This window comes from Leptidea sinapis, chromosome 5, assembly GCF_905404315.1.
Source record: "Leptidea sinapis chromosome 5, ilLepSina1.1, whole genome shotgun sequence".
NCBI classification, from domain to species: domain Eukaryota; kingdom Metazoa; phylum Arthropoda; class Insecta; order Lepidoptera; family Pieridae; genus Leptidea; species Leptidea sinapis.
The window spans coordinates 3,103,209-3,125,694 of record NC_066269.1 but is presented as its reverse complement, the minus strand read 5'-3'; the positions used below and the strand labels follow the sequence as shown (position 1 = coordinate 3,125,694).

Sequence of the window (22,486 nt, the reverse complement as noted above, 5' to 3'; positions counted from 1 at the left end):
TGTTTTTTCAAACTAGACAATATATACTAAAACTCGAAACTGGATTTTAGAATTATCAGTATATTTCATAGTGAAAAAAATTCTTAATATGACTCTATTTTAATTTCTTATGTCGAGCTAGCTCCATACATGATAATTTGGAAATATACTATAATAAAACAATTTAAAAAGATACTAAGGCAGCATTATTGAAAAAATAAGGAACTCTAATAATTTAAGAGCAGATAAAAAATACAGAATTCACCAGACTATAGGTAACTGCGCTCAGTTGTTCAGTGCCGCACACTCATCTGATTGCATATTTGTTATGCCATATAAAGAATTGTCTAAATATATTAAATTATTTATTATTCTTCATTCAATTTTTCAACGAAGAATTGAACGAATTGATAAAGACTGGCAAATTAATATGGTTACACAAAAATATAACTCCGATTTTGGGTATCTGATGAGACTTGGAAATGTCATAACTTGCTTTGTTCGTATACACGAGGAAAAGAGGTTTTGGCTAGGCTTAGTGGGCAGGAAGGTCAATACGTTCACAGCATTTTCTCGCTCAATCGACAGTAAGTGGGGAACTAGTTGCGCGTGCGCACGTCGTCGCTCCGAACTCAACCGCGATCGCGAAACGACTGTCAAAAGTGCTGTTACTTAAAAGTGTTTATAGTTCTGTCATCTGTGATTGTTTTTTTTAATGCCAGCCAGCAGCTCCTAGCATCGAAAAGGAAAAAGGTTGGTTGTGTCTAAGTTTTTTTTTAATCTACGCAGAGCAATAGACAAATACAATGTTATTAGAATTCATCGATGTTTTCTTGCGTGTTTGTGAACTTTGTCTTCAAGGAAATGCGTTGGTTTGTTGAAGGTTCTCTATGCAAATATCTTGATATGATATGCTTGGGCGATTAGATTTCTGTGGGATTTATTGACTTGATTATTACATGTTAATTTGCATACAATTAAATACAGCTGTAGGTAGCAGATGGCCTAAAATATTTTATATATTTTTTAATTATTACAGGTTGTTTATGCTTATATTAACGGGGCCCAACAAAATAATTCCCGCAGTTTTATTAATTTTTAGTATATTTAAAATTATATGGGTAAAAATAATTATATTTTATTACGAGTTTGCAGTCATTAAATATGATAATACTTATTGTGAATTTTCACATGTTATTAATTGGCATTAGTTGTGATAGAGCCATTTGGAATAAAACTAAAAAACGTTAAAAATTGATAGAATTGATCTTAATGTTAGCGAGTATGTATCTGGTGTTGAAAACCCCTAAACTATTTCATAATATCGTCATAAAGAAATCCGAGAATCTATATCTTCAGTAGGTACCTACCAAGAAAATGAGAGTTTGCGTTTAAGAGTTCATATGAGAGGAGGAAGAAGGGGCGTGGCAAAAGGCTTTGGAACAAGACGTGATAACTTCGTGCTTGGTATTGCTCATAATAAAGAATATTTTATCTATCGAACATTTTGCCAATTTCTGTCAAGATTAAATTAAGTTTGACAGAAATGGACAAATCAGTCTGATAGCTTGAATAATTTATTGGCATTATTATGTATTCGGTAGTTTAGGAATTTATCTGCCAAGTAAATATTGTAATATTTGCCCGCCAAGATTTTAGCTTTGTACCACAAAAAATCGCTACCCGCACCCTACTCTTGATTTACATATTATATATCTCACAAATTATATCAATTTTATAAGGCAAACAAAAATCCAACCATCGTAGAGCTAATGTTGGTAATAATAAAAATTGCAGCACAAGCAATTACTTCTTATCTTACTTATAATAGTTGAAACAATTGACTACAGTATGTAAATCTGGTGTTTTACTAATATTTACAAGTTCTTTTCACACTCAATATACTACAAGAGTTGACGATATCGTTGGTAATAATCGTGCATTTATAATAATAAAATATTGACTTTAAACATATACGTGTGTACATATTCGTACTTCTAAACAATATTATTCCTCAATATTTCGAAGATTCAGTTGCTAAAAAATAAAATGCTTAATCGCTCCATATACTACAGAATTCTGAGATATTAAACATAAAAAAAATATGTGAGACTTTATAACCTCCCCATTTTTTGAAGTCGGTTGGATGATACTGTAACCAGAAACTCTGCTTCATGTTTTTAAAATTAAAGTTATATATCTATGTTTTTAAAATCGTTAGTAAAATGCTCGCATAATATCTATGTATGTATGGATTGATGCATCTACTATACTCAACAAATTTGTCTCTTTACTAACATAATAATTAACATTTGCTTTTTTTGACTTACTCGTCTAAGGCATAGCGTATTTTTGTTGCGTCACTTTACATATAAGTTATAATTGAAATGATTTGTAAGACGATGAAGCTGTAAATGTTGATTAAAAAGAGTTTGGCAATGAATTTTAGGCCACTTCTTTTCAGTAAAGCTCAACCTTTTCCGAAAGTGAATGTAAATGTAAAAAGAAATAGAAAACTTTTGACATTTAAAAGTGTAATTTCCTTGACCTACAAGAATAAAGTGATTTGGATTTGATTTGGTTAAAATGTATGTTATGTTGGAGGGGTACTGAAAAGAAATAATATTTATGTTCGTCTCAAATGAAAGTTGAAAGCGATACCTTCAGAATAGTGTGAACATTAAAAGGTTCTCTGAATATTCACTTTTTTTATATATAAGATGGGGGCATGAGGCTCACAGGATAGGGAGTGGTGAGGCAACCTCCCATGGTTATCCGCAACATCAGGTGTCAAGAGATGAGTTGCCGGCCTTTAAGGTGGGAGTATGCTTTGGGTTTGCAAGAGAGTGTTCAGATTTATACTGTGGTCCAGACCTTTCATCATAAGTAGAGTACTATACTAAGTAATCTTAATTTAAAAACTTTGTTTAAAATAATATTTAAACATAAAATTTGTGAAAAGAATTTAAACTGTTTTAATTGAATTCGTAAATATCTAGGTGCCATATTACTAAGCTGGCAACATTGTAAATATTGTTTTTGGCATAGTCTATAATTTTTGTTTCTCTCTTCTTGCTATAAATTTGCATCGATTAAATGTGTCAATCAAAACGTTAAGAATTTTATTACACATTTTTTTTCTTTTTATTTTAATGATCAGAATATCACACATAAATCAATTCAAAATTCAACTTTAGAAGAGATATACAATTACATATTTCGCCTGTCCGTAACATTAAATCGACAGGCAAAATAAGTTTATAAAAAAATTCCCAAGCGCGCTCTCCGTACATTCACGAAGAGCAGACATATAATTACGCAATTGACGGTCAGGTATTAGGCAATGCGTTACACGTTATGTGCTAACGCAACATACAGTACAACAATCAGCTTATGTTAATCGCCTCCATTCGGGGGCCCTGAGGCCATAGATAAGTAGACTTTTGACAAAGTAACGTTGGTTTAAAAAAATACAATGACAGCCCTTGTCAAAGCGAAATAATGTGACATTTCTTATATAGCCTATACCTATTTTTGTTAACCGAATGACAAAAAAATGGAGATCTAACGTAACGGGGCTTATTCTTGTAATCGAGTTTAAGTATTGCAAAATAATTTTAATATTCCACTTTTATTGTATTTTAGTTTGAGCTGATATTCCTAATTTAAATATACCTATTTTTAAGAGGGCAAACATATCGTGGTTGTTAGAAATAACTAGAAATGCCACTGGAATTCCAAGGGTATTACCAGATAATATTATGCCGAAATCATGTCATTTTACAATTAAGGGAAAAAATAATGAAATACGCGTACTAATTCCGTAACTATCAATTAAAAAATACATTCAGTTGAGGCAAGGGCGGTAGGTAAAATGTAATCATCTAAGAAATTTTTGAAAAACAAACAAAAAAAAATATCCACGTGTTTTCACAAGGGTCTCTAAAAATCTGAGTTATCTCATTTTTTGAACTCAAATGGGTAGTTTTAAATATTTGTCCATCAGGTATCTATATCATATTATATCAATATAGCTATATATATATGCGTAAATTAGATGTCGATTTATACCCATTGTTAACGTACGCTGAGCTAATCTATATATATATATATATATATATATATACCTACTGATTATATTATATACAAAATATTGTATTTAAGTAATAAAATATGATCTTATTATGATTAATTATGTATATCATTTACTTAAACTGAACCTCGCGCTCGTTGATATCTTTTGTATTGAAACTTCCTTAATAAATAAAAAATACTTTTTACGCATTCCTTGGCGATAATATACTTAAAATGATAGTGAATACAACATTGACTTACCAAGGTTATACTATAAAAATGTAAAATAAATATTAAATTAATTGCATGGAAACAATACTCAGTATGTCAAATCAAATCAAAATCACTTTATTCATGTAGGTCAAACAGATGACACTTATGAATGTCAAAAGTTTACTTTTTTTACATTACCACCACTTCGGAAAATGCTGAGTTTTAATGAGAAGAAGTGGAAAGAAAGTCATTGTTACTATTTTAAATCAACATTTACAGGTTCATCGTTTTACAAATCATTTCAATTAATTCTAAATTTCTAATATTATAAATTTACAATGTTCTCAGGAATAAAATACACTCGTTACAAAATTATATACCCATATATTTAATTTTACGTAATTTACAATTATTCACAGGTTCCCAATTAGCACTTTTGTATGAGTAAAGTTAGATCGGACGCGGTTTGGTAGCGGATCATATTCGATGGTAAGTCGCGTTGTACAAGGTGCCCGCCTGACCATCCGACGGTCCGGCCGTACCAAATGTGCTTCGGCCAAAAACTGATCAACACTCTCCCCCATACTCCTTCCCGAAAGTACCTAACTAGTAAGAACTGCGTGTAACCGGTAGAATCTGAAGCACAATACAGAATTAATAAAGCAATTATACAAATAATTTAAGTTTTTTAACTAAAAGTTAGTCTCGTGCCAGATTTTGGCGAGACAACACGTCCTGAAGATGCCTCGTGTAGAGGCGAAACACGTGTCGTATTGTTTTTAATAACAAATATTGGCGGAATTAACACTAAAGAAAACTTAAATCATTTGTATAATTATGGATTTCCGCAAAGTAACGCCTAATTCAATAATTTTCTTAATAAAGCAATCTAATATTTAAGCTATACACAGTAAATTTGTAGTAATTTAATACCGGCGATGTTTTTGCGACTGAGTTGAAACTTAATTACAATTTTAATAGCCTTCGATATTGTTTGGGAATATCTGTGACTATAGGATTTTGTGGTTTTTACAACAGGTTTATATTGTGGATTTTAATTATAGGTTATTAATAATGCAATTACTGCCCGCATGTTAGATCGTATTCGTAAAATATGCTGTAATTATTTATATATCACGCTCAATAGAATGTAAGTACCTAACTTTCAGAGTAATTGAATAAAATTCCATCTCAAAATGGAATTACTAGTTTATTGATAGACTCTTACGGCCGATCCCAAAATTCAGTCTATCTCTTACTTGAGATAAAAATCGTAACTATCGTTGACTTTTCTGTCCCAATAAACTTATCGACGGTAACTCACCTTAACCGTACACGCTTTCTGTCAATGGGACGACGGACGTATAGCTTACCAGCGATAGAAGTTTGTATGGAAATTGCAATTCACATATATAAAGCGATAAGAATGACTTATCGGGTATATTGGCACAGCTTCAGATTATTGACAGCTAATTACTGACAGTAGAAGGTAGTAATTTATCTCTATCTGTAGATGGTATTTTGGGAACGGCCGTTAGATCATTCATATGTCTAGATGGACTATGACAGCTGTCAAAATGTCGAAAAAAATAGACTTTAGAACTAACCTCTATTTTGAGCAATTCACGCACACTAACACAAAGTGTCATACAAATCGTGAGTGTAAGACTCAGCTTGTCATGCACACTAAATTAATATTCCTGGCAAGGTCTTACGTGGTAATTATTATTTTTTTCTTTACGTTATGTTGACATAGATCCCCATACCTATTTTATTTATTTATTTATTATATACAGACACTTATTTCAATGGTTAAATTTATTTAAAAATATGTATTTTAATTGCCAAAACATATTTAAATTGCATATTCATATTAAGAAATTTTACTTATAAGAAACGAGAGTACTATTTTTTAGATTAGTACTAAGTCAAGGCGGTCCATCGATAGATCTTATTTAGTACTGAACCCTCAATAGCATGAAATACTCCCATACATTAGATTTTATTCATAGATTATAATTATAAGGAATGCCTTTAGTTATGTTCCCAGAACGCTAATAAAATTTTATGTCCCTAATCACGTAGTGATTTCATTGCGTCATAGGACTTTCATCGCTAGTCCGTTGCTATAGCAACGAAAACACCGTTCTCCATCGGAGCCATATTTCAGCTTAGTATCGTAGGACGTTAAGCCGCCAACAGGGCCCGTTAATGTGTTCCTAAGCCATTCAGAATTTCTAACTACACCTAGCGTTCTCAGGCGAGTGTCTATGGAATGCGTGTTACAAGTTCCGCTCTTTCAATGCGCCCGCGACCCGCGTCTATGGTAAAATGGCGGGATTTTGTACGTGTGTTACAATTGATGAGATATCGCGGCGATACTTTATAATATTAAAAAAAATTGCCTTACATTTGTGAATCAATCGTTATTAAGTCTTTTGTGGGGCGATGTATATGCTTTTACAACAATATCCCAGAAAATGTTCAAAACAAAAGTATAACGTTATTCAAAAGAATTGTTAAAAAACGTTTCTGTGGTAAAGGTTACTATAACATAAATGACTTTCTTAATGATACCACAGATTGGGAATGGAGTGACCGCCCTCAGGCTATTAAATAATAAGTTTAATTGTACAATATTACTTTGTAAACATATTTATTCGATGAAAAAAAAAAGCCCGCTGAGTTTGTTGCGCCCATTCTTCTCAGGTCTGAGGCATTCATTTTGGAATGGGTGGTAGTTTTTTTGTCTTTCAATAAGTGATGTCACATCCTATTTTGAATAAAAATATTTGAATTTGAATTTATATAATGAACCTTTATAGATAGCTTCACAAAATACTTACCTATAAATATAAAATACCTAAAATAAACTGCAGTATTTTTAATTTCGACAAGGTTTTACCTCTAAACATAGAATATATTATACATCTGCTTATATATATTACAAACGTATATATATAAGTATTCAATTTTGTTTTTTCTGTTATTATTATTGAAATTTTAGTAATTTAGTACTATCATGACTTAGGTACTAATTAACTTATTTATGAACTCTAATCAAAGTTAATTTATATTATTTACATTTATAATTTATATATAAGTACGAAAAAGATTAGCAAAACATTAAATCTGATTTACCTATTGGTGCCTATTCTAAAAAATATGAACACTAGTATGTATATTATAAAAATTTCGATATTTATATTCTTCGATCACTACACTACGTTCGTAATAATAGCTCTAAGTATAAAAACTTTTATATTTACGCCAATTCAGTCCAGTCTCAAAATAATTAAAAAAAAAATTAAACACATCCGCTTATATTTTATGCCTTTGAAAGTAAGCCGCGTAAAACCATCACTATTCCTTCGTTATTAACGAAACTAATTCCTGAGTGAGCCGTTAACTCCAGGGCTGTAATGAGTTTTTGTACTTTTTACTTTTCTGACATCTATTCAAGTTTAAATGAAGCTTTGTTCGTCTGATTGAGTCGCTGGTCCAGCATTTACTAATCAAAGGTGACTAGCGATTGAACTTTTAGTTAAGAGTTACTTATGAGTTACTTTTATTTGTTATTTAAATTTATTGTTATCTATTCTGTATAATTTGAATTCGTTAATGAAAATATATGCGTGCGTTTATTGAGTATTTGTTCTATTAAGAGGTTTTTGTTGTATTTTGTTTTAACAGACAGATTTTAATATTTATTTGAGTAACAGAACGCTTATTTTGTTTGTATATTTTTATTTTTCTAACACAAGTTTTATCCCATAGAATTGGTAGGTAAGTAAGTAATCATGCGGCGTTTCTGGCTTGGAAAAGACCGATTGCGTGACACGTTTCTAGTCATTGGAGATGATTTGTCTGTGCTTTCAAAAGCGACTGAATTCGCGAGATTTACAGTTTATTAGGAAATTTACTACTAACAGACTACTAGATAATTTATACGTCTAGATAGGCTCTTGCTGTTAGACAACCGATGACCGAAAACAGGCCAGGAATATTAGTGTACTGTACCAATTACTAAAGATAAAGATAATTTGATTTGATTTGATTTGAACGTCTTACACTCGCGATTTGTATGACGCTTTGTGTTACTGTACGTGAACTGCTCAAAATAGAGGTTTTACAGTTATATATATTCTGTCATAGTATATATATAGTATATATTTAGACGTATAAATGATCTAAAAGTATAATTTTCTTAATTCGTATGTGGACCTGGCCTTATGAGCAGATGACATCTCTATAAATAACATGACCATCGCTCCATCACTTATTTCCTATAAAAAATAAGTTACCTCTAACAGATAGTATATTTGGATGATGTCATAGTAGGTAAGCATGTATTGTAATGTTTTTGTGAATAACATTCGTTACGCTTCGACTGTTTCTCATCATTACTTCATTACTTTATGTTGCTATAAGGTATTTATTGCGAGAATTTTGTTTTGTAAGATCTTAAATCTGTGTGGATAAGAGAATTTTTAAGTTATACTATCTTTTGGCGCGTTAGGGACAATAAAATAATTAGAGTGAATTTTTACGATGCGCGCGCACACCGTTACGCAAATTCAACACCAACGACATTAGCTGGTCAACTAAACCATTTGTATGCTACTTCAGCTACCAAACTTCTTAAAGCTAATATGTCTACTGGACAACCACGACCAATGGACAAGAATTAAATAAATTTCTATATTAAATTTCAATCTAGTTATTTAGGTCAAGGAAATGACACTTATGAATGTCAAAAGTTTTCTTTTTTTACATTTACCACTTTACTTACCATTTTAATAGCCTAAAAACATGATCGGATTTGGTCCGGCCGATCCATCGTACGCGGTTTGGTAGCGGACCTTATTCGATGGTAAGTCGCAAAATTATTATTATTATCGTTGGGACTGCCCGCCTGACCAACCGACGGTCCGGCCGTACCAAATGTGCTTCGGCCAAAAACTGATCAACACTCTCCCCCATACTAATTCCCGAAAGTACCTAACTAGTAAGAACTGCGCGTAACCGGTAGAATCTGAAGTACAATACATAATTAATAAAGCAATCTAATATTTTAGCTATTTTTTTTTTTATGGAATAGGAGGACAAACGGGTCACCTGTTGTTAAGTGATCACCGCCGCCCACAATCTCTTGCAACACCGGAGGAATCACAGGAGCGTTGCCGGCCTTTAACGAAGGTGTACGCGATTTTTTTGAAGGTACCCATGTCGTATCGTCCCTGAAACACCGCACAAGGAAGCTCATTCCACAGCTTTGTAGTACGTGGAAGAAAGCTCCTTGAAAACCGCACTGTGGAGGACCGCCACACATCCAGATGGTGAGGATGATATCCTAACTTGTGGCGTGTCGTGCGAAGGTGGAATTCGGCGGCAGGAATCAGGTTAAACAGCTCTTCGGAACACTCCCCGTGATAAATGCGGTAGAAGACACACAATGAAGCGACGTCTCTACGCAACGCCAAGTGATCCAGCCATTCACAGAGCATTGGGTCCCCGACAATTCGAGCTGCTCTGCGTTGCACGCGGTCAAATGGATCGAGCTGATACTGGGGTGCGCAGACCAGAGATGACAGCAATACTCCATGTGTGGCCGGACCTGCGCTTTGTAGAGCGCTAGTATGTGGGCCGGCTTGAAGTATTGCCGTGCTCTATTAATGACGCCCAGTTTCTTTGAAGCCAATTTGGCTTTGCCTTCCAGATGACCACGAAATTGGCAATCGCTCGAGATTTCGAGAACCAGTATTCCGATACTAGGCGCGGCTTTAAGAGAAGTGTTCTCGAAGAGCGGTGATACGACAAATGGGGTTTTTTTAGTGGTAAACGCGCAAACTTGAGTCTTCTGGGGGTTAAATTGAACAAGGTTCAATTTACCCCATTCCGCGACCTTCTCAAGAGAGGACTCGATAGAAGACACAAGTTTCTCCCGGCACTGGTCGACGATTTCCCGAGAGAGACCTGCATGGCCAGTGTATACGGCATGACCAGTGCTATCGTCTGCATAGCAATGAATGTTGGAGGTGTCCAACATATCATTGATATGCAGAAGAAACAGCGTGGGAGACAGCACACAGCCTTGGGGCACTCCAGCATTTACGGGCTTTGGGTTCGAGCAATATCCGTCGACAACGACCTGTATGCTGCGCCCAGTGAGGAAGCTGGAGGTCCACTTGCACAAGCTCTCGGGAAGCCCAAATGATGGAAGTTTGGATAGGAGCGCCTTGTGCCATACACGATCAAAGGCCTTCGCTATATCCAGGCTAACTGCCAGGCCTTCCCCCTTGCTTTCAATAGCCGCTGCCCATCTATGTGTTAGGTATACCAGAAGATCACCTGCCGACCGACCATGGCGAAACCCGTATTGTCGGTCGTTGATCAACTGGTGACCCTCTAGATATACCAAGAGCTGACGGCTAATTATGCTCTCTATGATTTTGGAGAGCAGGGAGGTAATAGCAATAGGCCTGTAGGTTGCCGGATCCGAACTGTCTCCGTTTTTTTGGATCGGATGGACAAGGGCTGACTTCCATGAGTCAGGGACTACGCCTTTAGAATAAGAGTGCCGGAATAAACGCATTAGCACCGGCGTCAACTCAGGGGCACACGTTCTAAGCACGATTGGAGAAATGCCATCCGGCCCGCTCGACTTTCTGACGTCCAACGAAAACAGAGCTCGCCTAACAGTTTTCTGTCTGAACTGTACTTCAGGCATAGAGCTCTGACACCACGGGATGGTCGGCGGTGTTTTTCCGTTGTCGTCAAGAGTCGAGTTGGAGGTGAAAAGAGTGCACAAGAGATCGGCTTTCTCTATTGCCGTATGGGCCAGGGTGTCATTCCTCATGTGCAACGGCGGCATGGACGGCTGGCTGAAGTTACCAAGAGCAGCTTTCGACAACGACCAGAACTTGCGTGTTCCGGTCGGGTAACTGGAAAGCTGCTCGCCGATTTTGACGACGTGTTTTGACTTTGCACGGGCGATTTGCCGCTTAAAAAATCTGGAGGCACGGTTGTATTTCCTCTTAAGAACTGTGCAGTTCGGATCCTTTGTGCCCAGCGCCACAACCCAAGTTCGATACGCCTGTTTTTTGCAGTCAGATGCTGCTTTAACAGACGCATCGAACCAGGGCTGTGATCTGCCACCGATGGGTATCACTTCGGCTACTGCAACGGCGCAGGCACTAGGATCATCCGAAGGGAAACAAACCCTGCCCCAAGGGTAGGATGCAAAAAAGGAACGCATCCTATCCCAATCTGCTGACTTGTAGTGCCAAACGCGGCGGGTCGCTGGTGGTCTGCGACGTTGGCGTCGGATAGGCACTACACTCCTGACCAGGCAATGGTCGGACGTTCCGAGAGGGGCGTCGACAAAGACCTGGTAACCATCGGGATGTGTAGTCAGCAGAAGATCCAATAAGGACGGCATGTGGCTATCCACATCCGGGAGCCGCGTTGGCGACTCAACCAACTGGGACAGACCATACGCCAATGCAAAATTATGCACAGATCGCCCTGCGTAGTCTGTGGTACGTGATCCAAGCCATTCGGCATTGTGCCCTTTGAAATCACCCAAGACTACGATTTCAGCGGAGGGGATCTGTGCAAGTACGTCGTCAATTGCCGCTTGAACGCAGCCCATGAGATGATCGGTTTCTGCGATACCACTATGGGACCTGTAGACACACGCATAGATGCGGACGCGGTCCTCTAAATCTACGCGGAGCCAGAGAGTGGACAGGTCCCTACCCTCAAAATTGCCGAGACGGCGACAGCAGATATCCTCCCTAACGTACACACATACCCCGGCATGAGGCAAAAAATTGTGCTCAATTTTGTACCCGGGGTACGTTAAATATGACGTATCGCTAGGTCGAGATATCTGCGTCTCAGTAAGGAAACACAAGGCCGGCTGCGCCGTCTCAAGGTGGTGGTGGACGGCGTTTAAATTGGAGTGAATTCCCCTGACATTGCAAAAGTCCACGTTGAGTGTGGAGCGGGGTGCCGTGGTGATACTGCCTCGTTTGTCCTTGGTCATGCGCGGTTCTGTGCCCTCCCCAGAATACAAAGGGCAGCCCGAGCTAGAGTGCCCGGGGAGGGATTCTCCAACTCTGGTAGAGCCGGTACCCTCCTGGGGTAAAATTTTTTCGAGTACCGCTGTCATATTCGGGTGGAGGGGCGGGGGGGGGGGGGAATGGCCACCGGTCCTCGACACTAACCTATGCGAAACATATCGGCACTAGGCCGCTACTTCACGCCGGTATTCTGTGCGAGTGTGGTAATTAGCCTGGACGAGTCTGGCCCGATTGTGCTGACGTCAAAAGACGGCAGCGTGACTCTCCCACTTCTAAAAAGCCCTTAGTCGCCTCTTACGACACCCATGGGCCTGGGACTCCCCTATTCTTTTTACGCCCCGGGAAAAGTGCAGGGTGCTATACACAGTAAATTTGTAGTAACTTAATACCGGTGATGTTTTTGCGACTAAGTTGAAACTTAATTACTATTATAATATAGCCTGCGATGATACATTGTTTGGGAATATCTGTGACTATAGGATTTTGTAGTTTTTACAACAGGTTTGTCTCATATGTCTACTGGACAACCACGACCAATGGACAAGAATTAAATAAATTTCAATTTATGTACAACTTTTAAATAAAAAATAATTATCTTTTTTTGTAACTCATCTTTACTACTGAACCACAACCAATGGACGAGAATTAAATAAATTTCAATACATAATTAAATTTTTAAATAAGTTTTAAAATAAAAGTAAAATTATCTCTAAGTTTTTTAAAATAATTAAATGATATTTAATTGAACGTTATTTAACAAAATTATGCCGTTTAATAATATTTTCATTGGTTGTATTTAATACCTTCTTTGTTATAATATTGTTCTTTTTACAAACGTAAAAAGACAGGAGGATTTTTTTAAAGAATTTTTGTTTTATTATTCCAAAGAAGAATAACACACAGTTTTTTATTTTATCCTTCGAAATTCGGGTCTATAATGTAATGATAATAATAAGTCGTAGCAATCAAATGTTTCAAGATCATTAGTAACAATATGTCAAAATTGGGCTATTAGTCTTTCTTATATCGATTATGATTTACTTGTAATGAGCAAAAACGCTACCGAAGTTACAATCAGGAGGTGTCAGTCTGTATGATATCAATCGCATAGTTTTTGTGATAGAGGCTTATTTTGTAATCGAATATTCGATTGCGATTCGCGATTCATAATTGAATAATTAATTACCTTAAAATTCAACCTGCAACAATTGTCCAATCCTATGAATAACTTGGAAAAATATATATACGAATGTAGAAGGGGTTGGTAATTTAAAGGCACAGAATAAAATTTAAATATCTGTATTTTACAGTTTCCAATAAGAATCACAATTTGGGCAGCGTTGCCCCATAGAGTTCACAATAAGTAATACCCACTCGAATCTTTTTTTTTGCGCCCAAACAAAGGGAAATGGCTACCCTCCAGGATAACGAAGGGAGGGTGGTGGTGAATGCTCATACATACCAACGCAGCCTAAGTCTACGTTGGTAATGTGAGACTCACGTAAAGATCTAGGTGCCTACCCACTAAACACCACCTGAAGTTGGCTTTGGGCAGGAGCACTCTAAGCCTTACTCCGCTGTCAGCAAGAAAAATGGAGCAAACAGCAAGCTGTCTGGTACCCAAGTGCTTAGGAGCCGAGGTCGAAAAGTGACCTCAGGCCCCCTTTGGCTAACAGTGGCGGCAGATAAAATACAGTGTAAATTGTTGGAGGAGACCTATGCCAAAAGGCACCGAGCTACGAGACCAAATATTATAATTTAAGTATTGAAAATTTTATTTTAAAAATAATATAATATATTTGAAATACCAAAGATGAAATTTAATTATTGGATACATATTTAGTTTTGCTTTCAATTGATTTGATATGATTCATTACCACTTATCAAATGTAAAAAGACTTGATAAGCAAAAACACGGCTCGAAGGACCAATAACGAGACGTCAGACATCGATCGGTATATATACGCACGGTTTTTGTGTGTCAACCGTGTATAGCTCGCAATTAAGTTTTTGTTGTTCGACGATAAAAACTGTGATTGGACGTTTTTTGCCTTGGCTCACCTGCATCAGTTACATTACGTGTGCTATTTTCTATATCAGTTTTTGAATCGTCATCATAAATATTTCTTTAAATCACTCAATCTACCATATCTTTGAAAAAGTAGAGCTCGTGAGAAGAACATACAAGAAATTAAACAGCCAGTCTTTTCAATCAATGAGTTTGTTACAATATCTGTAATATTTTACATGTAACAAATTAGGTTTTAAGGTAATGCAATGGGTGGTGAAGGCATGGTGAAAGTTAAAAAGTGATTAAAATATCAAATATTAAATGAAAAGATATAAATAATAACTGTGTAAATATAAAATTTTGTAGAAGAACCAAAGTCACCATCATAGCCCAAATGAAGTGACAGTGGGCAGGGCTCGACGGAGAGATAGCCGTTGGGGCAGTGGAGTCATCGAATGGCGACCACGTACCGGAAGACGCAGTTGGTAGGATGCCCAAGATGGACCAACGATCTGGTCAAGATCGCAGTAATACGTTGGAGAGAGAGATCATCATGGAAATCTTTGGGGCAGGTCTTTGTTCAGCAGTGGACGTCTTCCGGCTGATGATGATGAAATATAAAATATTATTTATTGGATGCACCTTTAGAGCTTGAATTCATTGTTTGGTGGCAGGGATCCGTAAGAAATGTTAACCACTGCCATGCGATTTTTTTAAATTATAATAAGGGACAAGACGAGCAGGACGTTCAGTTCTGATGGTAATTGACACGCCATGCCCATCACAATGCAGTGCCGCTAAGGATTCTCGAAAAATCCAAAAATTCTGAGCAACACTACAATAATTGCGCTCGTCACCTTGAGACATAAGATGTTAAGTCTCATTTACCCAGTAATTTCACTAACTACGGCGCCCTTAAAACCGAAACACAGTAATTTTTACACATAACTGCTTCACGGCAGAAATAGGCGCCATTGTGGTACCCATAATCTACCCGGCATCCTGTGCAAAGGAGCCTCCCACTGGTATACTGGTATACTGCATAAGAGGTGTATTAAATTAAATCTCTGTTAAGTTATTTTATACTTTTAAGTTTTTGAAGTCGGTTTTTTTAATCGAAGTTTTTTTTTATGAATAAAAATATTTGAATTTGAAATTTGTGCCGAAAGACTTACTATTTACTAGCGTAAAGACCAACCCGGCATGCGAGAGAGAATAACATGCCTTACGGAGATTAAACAATATAGAAAAGGTAAGCGAATTTATTGTAACTGTAACTGATTTTGATTCACAAGTCGTAAAAAGTCAGCCACGATTGGCGTTATCTTCTTGGTATTTTGAATATTACTAGCTAAAGCACACATTAACATTGTCAGGTCGTCTTTAGATATATATTATGTCTATTGCTATAATTAATAACATGACGTCAAGATTTAGACATAATTATTTTTCTTTGATGTAACAAAATTAAAAAAAAAACACTTACTCAATAAAATATTATTCTGTACTTTTATTTTGTTTCTAATGTCGAAGGCACGCACGATAATTTGGAAAGGGTGTGCAAGTCCCGTAATTCCAGTTGCGGTCGGAAACACGCATACGTCATAAGTTATTATTAGCTGCACTAATGTATGGTTGACTTATCAGTCAGGGCTATCACCCTGCTGTTTTTTTTGAGACACGATTTGGAATACAACATAATTCTTTAGAAGAATTATTTATAATTTAAGGTGGCCTTCGTAGAACTAGACAAGAACCATGCATCATTATGTTTATATAATATGCTATAGTAAGCCTTCTTTGTCAAAGTAACTTTAATATACTTCTTCAATTTGTGCTTAGAGGGTCCTAGTATACTGTCTGGTATTTTGTTGTAAAATTGAATACCAAGATATATGAAGGAGGCCCTAAATCTAGCTTACTTACTAAAAGGCAGGTTTAATTAAAATGTACATCAATATATCCCTTATATTATCAATTATATCCAATTCTACATTTTATCGATGTTTATCAAATCGGGTTATTGTCATTTCCTATTGTAAATAAATATATTTCTACTAGATGACCCGACAGACGTTGTTATTTACTAAAATATGCTCCCAGTTGTTATAATGCATTGGTTTTAAAACCGTGCGTCAATAAATTCTTTCATACAAAATATGTCGACACAAAACAAATATTGGAAATAAAAATAATTATGGCTCCCGAATCGAAATAAAAAGTATCCTATCTCTCAAGTTGGTCTAAACTGTACTCCATGAAGTAAACCCCATTTAAATCCGTTTATAACTTTAGGAGTCTATCGCGGACAAACAACGTGACACGTAATTTATATATATTAAGATATCGATTTCTATAAAATTTATTTCTGAATTCAAAACTTTTTTGGCTCGTTGAAAAGTTCGCAGAACTTTGATACAAGAGTTACCTTACTTTACGGTACATACTTATTAATTTATTATGAGCTCAATAGATTAATATTTATTAATGTTGTGTACGTTATAATAGAAGCCAGTAATTATTATAAAATCAATAAAACAGGAAGAGCCAAGCCGGATGAAGTACAGTTAGGTTGTATACTTTTTACATCTTCCACAGGTGACATATTTATTAAATACTTTTATAACAACAATAAAATTTTATAAAACTGGTTATCACTAATAACAGCACAATGTTACCCTTTATATGATAATTGATATAATTTGTACAGTCGGCAAAATATTTTCTTACTTATTTGAGACAAAAAACATTAAGGCTGATAAGGTTTAATTTATTTTACTATATCGTAAATCGATAAGTTTTTTTTGGGTTTCCTAGTCTTGCCATTAAGTCTATACTCTATTACTGTATATATCTTTTACAACAAGATCCAGAAAATGTTCAAAACAAATGATTTACGAAATTCAAAAGAATTGTTAAAAAACATTTGTTTGGTAATAATGACTTTCTTGATGATTCTACAGATTGGTAATGGAGCAACCGTAGGCTTAAAATAATAAGTTTAATTCTAAGATATTACTGTGTAACCATATTTTTTATGAATAAAAAAAGAAGTTGAGTTTATTGAGCTTGTTCTTCTCAGATCTGAGGCATACTTTTTCGTAGTTTGTTGATAATATTATAAATATTTGAATTTAAATATCTAGTCTATATGTACAGAGAATTTACGTACACAAAAGCTACTCTATGTTTTATCTGTGCTAAGAGATTATACGTTTGACCTGTTACGAAATTTATTTTTGAACGCATTGACAATTTAATTGTTTATTTTATAGTTACAAACAGATTCATATGTAAAAAAAATATTGAAGTGGGCGTAGGCGGAAATCCATAATTATACAAATGATTTAAGTTTTCTTTAGTGTTGATTCCGCCAATATTTGTTTTTAAACAATTGTTTTTCACGAGCCAGATTCTCGTGCAAGATTTTGGTGAGACAACACGTCTTGAGGATGCCTCGTGTAGAGGCGAAACACGTGTCGAATTGTTTAAAAACAAATATTGGCGGAATTAACACTAAAGTAAACTTAAATCATTTGTAGATTCATATGTGTATAGACCACCCCAGTGTTCCCTGCGGTGTCGGTGACGGTAAGCGTGCAGGTATTTGATTGCCCGCAGCGTTCTATTCCTAACTCCTAAACTTATCTTGGGACCAGATCACGACACACCAATTGTTTCTTCGGATCACCCGGGGGCAAAGTCGAAGGAGCGATGAAATTAAATTACAAGCATTACTGTTTAGAGGGACGACTGTGGCGTCCACTTAATGGTGCAGTTTTTGTTTTTGTAAATTGGTAATACTAACAGGGCGATTTCCAAGGAAATTTTCTGCATATTGAAAGCATTCATCATCTCTGGGTTATATTTTCCCATCATTATAACCTTACATTTTTTTTGTGGAAAAGGAGGACAAACGAACTTACGGTTGGTGTTAAATGATCACCTCTACCCACATTCTCTTGCAACACCGGAGGAATCACAGGAGCGATAAGGAAGTTGTACGCGCTTTTTTTGGATGCACCCATGTCGTATCGTCCCGGAAAAACTGCATAAGAAAGCTCATTCCACAGCTTTATTGTACGTGGACAAAAATTCCTTGAAAAGCGCTCTGTGCAACGCCAGACGTCCAGATGGTGGGGATAATATCCAAATTTGTGGCCTTTCCTGCGAAGGTGAATTATTTTTTGAGTGGAGGACATACGTGCATTCATAATTCAGACATAAAATATGAGGATGACAAGAGCGTTGCCGAGCATAATGTGAATTCGAAAATCGAATACATTTTGTGAGTGTTACAGTGTGAATACATTGTGGTGAGGAGGCATTGGCTCTACCTATTCTGCCATCAAAGCTTTCAAACTGTAGAGAAGTGTGTTTGCTATTATTTTTCACGCTAGATAAACCAGATTACGCTTTGCTATGGCTTTTAACTTCAAAATTCGTTAACTACCTATGATATACCTATTCAAAATCGAATTCAAACATTTTTATTCAAAACCGAAAATACAAAACAAAAAATTATCATTCGAAAATGCCTCACCTGAGTAGAACGGGCGCAAGAAACTCAACTCAGCGGGCTTAATTTTTTTATAAAATATTACAATGTTATATCGTACAATAAAATTTATTAATTATTTTATAGCAAGAGGCTGTCGCTCCATTCCTAATCTATGATGTCATTTAGAAAATGAAAATATAAACTTTTAACCCAAATACACTCTCATAGGGGTAACAATTTGAACAACTATAAAAAACATTTATTTCTGACCTGCAGAGGCAAGGAAATGAAAAATAATTAATGTTTTTATTTGCGCAAAACCTAATGTTAAAATTCAGTTACTCGTGTTTTAATCATTTAAAACATTGTTTTGTTCTATGGCACTTTCACAAAACTTATCTAACCCCAAATTAGAAAATTAATTGGTAGTTGTTACTTACTAGTAACTCGGTAAAAATGTTACACTATTTATCACAAAATTGTTTTTTTTTTTATTATGAAAAAAAAAGAGACGAGACGAGCAGGACGTTCAGCTGATGGTAATTTATATGCCCTCCACATTACAATGCAGTGCCGCTCAGGATTATTGAAAAACCCAAGTATTCTGAGCGGTACTACAACTGCGCTCGTCACCTTGAGACATAAGATGTTAAGTCTCATTTGCCCAGTAATTTCACTAGCTACGACGCCCTTCAGACCGAAACCTCGTAATGCATACACATTACTTTTTTTTATGAAAATAAGGGACGAGAATAGCAGGACGTTCAGCTGATGGTAATTGATACGCCCTGCCCATTGCAATGCAGTGCCGCTCAGGATTCTTGAAAAACCCTAAAAATTCTGAGCGGCACTACAACTGCGCTCGTCACCTTGAGACATAAGAAGTCAAGTCTCATTTGCCCAGTAATTTCACTAGCTACGGCGCCATTCAGACCGAAACACAGTAATGCTTACACATCACTGCTTCACGGCAGAAATAGGCGCCGTTGTGGTACCCATAATCTAGCCGGCATCCTGTGCGAAGGAGCCTCCCACTGGTAAAACTAGTAACTTTTTCTGCCTGACGGCAGTTAAAGGCGCCGTTGTGGTACCCATATTCTAGCCGGCATCCGGTGCAAAGGAGCCTCCCACTGGTAGGTTTGCACTCCGGTATTTGAACGCTTTCTAAAACAAAAACAAAAACTGATCAGACACATAGCAATATAATCTTGGCGAGTCAAAAATTGATCATCTATAATATCGTATGGAGCCTGCAAATAAACCTCAAATAAAACTAACAAGATAGGACACATAAAAATGCACCGACAAAATTTTTAAATTTGAAAAATCAGTTTTCTACTATTTTTTTTCGATTTTCATAAAATTTAGTATACAGGAGATTTCAGGGGCGATAAATCGATCTAGCTAGGTTTCAATTTAAAAAAATGTATTTCTATCCGTGTTTTAATGAGAAACAGCTACAATACAAAGGTAAATTTCACCACTATATACAAGACTATAATAGCTCAGATGGAACATTGGATGATCCGGAAAGCAGAAGCGGTTTGAATCGATGTCCTAATAGTTTTTTTTGTTCAAGTTTTGTACATTGTTATAAATCCGAGCAAGGCTCGTCCGGATATTTATAATAATAAAATGAAGAGAAAGAATAAAAAAAACTAAGACATGAAATTAAAACTGCAAAGCGGTACTTCCTAAAAAAACAAATTACATTTAAATTTATTATAACAATAGAATTGGGACATGTTTTGTGAACGTTATGTGCTAAATTAGGCAATATAACTCATTATGCTGGCAACACTTGTGTATATAGACATGTCTTAATATGGAGGTTGTATTTCCCGTAATACTCGAATCCGCTACAAAGATGAATATCTCTGACGATCTTGTTTAGGATCATACTTCTTGTTCAAAATGGATTCTTTTTTAAATATTTGTTCTTGTTATATCTTGAATTTATAATAGTTCGTTGCTCTACTAAGAATTATTGATAATATTTATTCAAACAAATCTTTTAAGTATATTTACAATACTATGATTACATAAAATTAAAACTATCATTACGGGGAAGCGTACCAAGAATACTGGCAGCAATTCCACGTTGGATAGCTAGGCTGATCCGTTGACCGAAAATAATAAGAATTGTAATTAGAACGTATATTTTTTTATCACAATAAGGGACAAGACGAGCAGGTCGTTCAGCTGATGGTAATAAACCCAAAAATTCTGAGCCGCACTACAATTGCGTTCGTCACCTTGAGGCATAAGGTGTTAAGTCTCATTTGCCCAGTAATTTCACAAGAAAAAAACCTAATAATGTTTAGACATTAAGTAATATTAGAAATAGAAATAGAAACACTTTATTAGCAATAAAAATACACTCACACAAGAACACAACAATTTACAATAATAATTAAATTCTTAAAATACTAAATTAAATAATGTGACAAATATTATAAATAATTAAAAATAAATAAATAAAAATAACAGTGTGAGCGTAATTCCCTACTAAAATCCTCCCACTGGTAAATGCCCTTACGACACCCTTGGGCCTGGGTAGGTCCCAGGCCAAAGGGCTCCAGGGAAGCACAGAGCATGTTTAGATAGCTACTTCATTATTGACAGATGTTCTGAAGGTTTAAAGTATAAACGAATTTGTGGGTGTAATTTCCTTCTAAAGAAGTTAGTTTTTATGTACATAGTACTAACGTGGAGCGATGACCGACGATTAGCAGTATTTTTATAGTCGTATAAAGCAGGATGTTTATACGTGACTGGACTGTACGTGGATTTATATATATACCTATAAATGAGACTATATTATCTTACTCTCTTGCCCCTCCTTCGTTCATTTAATGGTATCTATAATAAAAGTAGCACCTGTTTTATCAGCTTATTCAAAAGAATGCATCATTAGATTTACAAAGATAAACTTAAAATCATTTACAAAAATGCACTGTGTATTTCATAACACCAAAAAATTAAAAGTATTAATTAAAAGATAGACTTTTAGGTGTGTTAGTAGTGTAGTAGTATTTGATATCTAACCCGTGACACCAAACAAAAGAACGAGTTACCCTAGTTCAAAAGAAGATTGTTGTTACTAAGAAACAATAATCTTCCAAGTCTTCGCAACAGAGAACCAGTCGGAATTTTAATTTAAATGATACTATTTTCGCGCTGCAATGAATTCTTCGTAATAAAGAATAAAATAAACAATCCTCTACGAGCATGAAACGTGTCTGACAAGAAGCCTTGAGAATTAATTATATAAAATGTGAAGTGTCACGGTGAATGTCAGAATCTGCTATTTCTCAGGTTAAATACTTTAAATATAAAATTTTAGACTTAAAGGAAAAACTTAGGCTGAAATCTACAAAGCAGGGGTCGGCAAGAAGTTTTAGGCGGGGTCCGGACACTGTGGGAAAATTTTAACGAGGTCCAGAAAAAACAACTGAAAATAATTAAGTGCTACCTATTTATTGAATGGTCTTAAATAAAATTTAGAATTATAAAACACAAGGCCTAAAATTAATGTGAGATACTGCACCGAAGACCTTGAGCCAGTTTTTTATAGTTTAGTATTAATTTGTACCTGGTATACAATAACTACATTTAAAT

General features: G+C 35.7%; 1 protein-coding gene across 4 annotated transcripts in view; it reads left to right on the top strand.

Moving 5' to 3' along the window:
* Positions 1-551: 551 nt before the first annotated feature.
* Positions 552-22,486, top strand: part of LOC126964639 (titin) — a 124,086-nt gene continuing 102,151 nt past the window's right edge. For all 4 annotated transcript variants that reach the window (XM_050807871.1, XM_050807872.1, XM_050807873.1 and 1 more), the window contains exon 1: positions 552-732. The gene's annotated coding sequence lies outside the window, so the exon portion shown is untranslated. The remainder of the gene's footprint in view (positions 733-22,486) is intronic.